The following is a 1377-nucleotide window of genomic DNA, read 5'->3' as shown; positions in this document are numbered from 1 at the left end:
TTGTTTGTGGATCAGTTTATGATGGCCATTCTGACCGGTGTGAGGTGGTACCTCATGGTGGTTTTGATCTGCATTTCTCTGATGGCTAGTGATGCTGAGCATCCTTTCAAATGCCTCTGGGCCCTCTGTATCTCCTCTTTGGAAAAGCATCTGCCCAGGTCCTTTGCTCATTTTTTGATTGGATCGTTTGCCTTCTTGGAGTGGAGTTGAGTGAGTTCTTTATATATTTTGGAGCTCAAACCTCTATCTGATGTATCATTAGCGAATATATTTTCCCATAGGGTTGGCTCCCTTTTCATTTTGCTGAAGTTTTCTTTAGCCATGCAGAAGCTTCTTATTTTGATGAGGTCCCACTTGTTTATTCTTTCCTTTATGTCCCTTGCTTTAGGAGACATATCGGTGAAAAAATTGCTGCGTGGGATATCTGAGAGTTTTCTGCCGATGTTCTCCTCTAGGACTTTTATGGTGTTGCAAATTATATTTAAGTCTTTTATCTATCTTGAGTTTATTTTTGTGTATGGTGTCAGCTGATGATCCGATTTCAATTTTTTGCACGTAGCCGTCCAGCTCTCCCAACACCATTTGTTGAAGAGGCTATTATTGCTCCATTTTATGCTTCTGCCCCCTTTGTCAAATATTAGATGCCCATAGAGACCTGGGCCTATTTCTGGGCTTTCTATTCTGTCCACTGGTCAATGGGTCTGTTCTTGTGCCAGTACCAGATTGTTTTGAGTATAGTGGCTTTGTAGTAGAGTTTGATGTCTGGTATTGTGATCCCTCATACTTTGTTTTTCTTTCTCAAAATTGCTGCAGCTATTTAGGGTCGTTTATGGTTCCTTATAAATTTTTGAAATGTCTGTTCTATTTCTGTGAAATATGTCATTGGTATCTTAATTGGGATTGCGTTGAATCTATAAATTGCTTTGGGTAGTATGGACATTTTGAGGATATTAATTCTTCCAATCCATAAGCACGGTATATGCTTCCATTTATTTGTGTCTTTCTTAATTTCTTTCTTCACTGTTGTATAGTTTTCTAAAAATATGGAACGCTTCACGAATATGCACGGCATCCTTGCGCAGGGGCCATGCTAATCTCTGTATCGTTCCAATTTTAGTATATGTGCTGCCGAAGCAAGCAAATTGTGCACTTTAAAAATTTTTTTTTTTTTACAAAACCCCAGTAATAAGAGTACTACTGACCTTCTAACATCACACATCTTCTAGGAGCCAGCTGGGATTTAATCACAGATCTTTCTCATTCCAAAGTCTGCTGAACTATACTGCCTTTTTTGTGCATAAGTGTGTTACTTGGGGTTCATGACTTCACTTAGGAAATTAAAAGATCAAAGTCCATTGAATGTAGTTTTTATTTTCT

At 38.4% G+C, this 1377-nt stretch overlaps 1 non-coding gene across 1 annotated transcript; it reads right to left on the bottom strand.

The window, feature by feature from the left end:
- Positions 1–1037: 1037 nt before the first annotated feature.
- LOC129072835 (U6 spliceosomal RNA) lies at positions 1038–1141 on the bottom strand. The gene has a single exon (XR_008529383.1). It is a non-coding gene; the product is annotated as a U6 spliceosomal RNA (small nuclear RNA).
- Between the last annotated feature and the right edge of the window lie 236 nt (positions 1142–1377).

Source organism: Pteronotus mesoamericanus, unplaced genomic scaffold (assembly GCF_021234165.1).
Source record: "Pteronotus mesoamericanus isolate MK-2021 breed Mesoamerican mustached bat unplaced genomic scaffold, CSHL_Meso_final contig_33, whole genome shotgun sequence".
NCBI classification, from domain to species: domain Eukaryota; kingdom Metazoa; phylum Chordata; class Mammalia; order Chiroptera; family Mormoopidae; genus Pteronotus; species Pteronotus mesoamericanus.
Note: the sequence above shows the minus strand (reverse complement) of the source record. Positions and strands in the feature narration are given on the sequence as shown.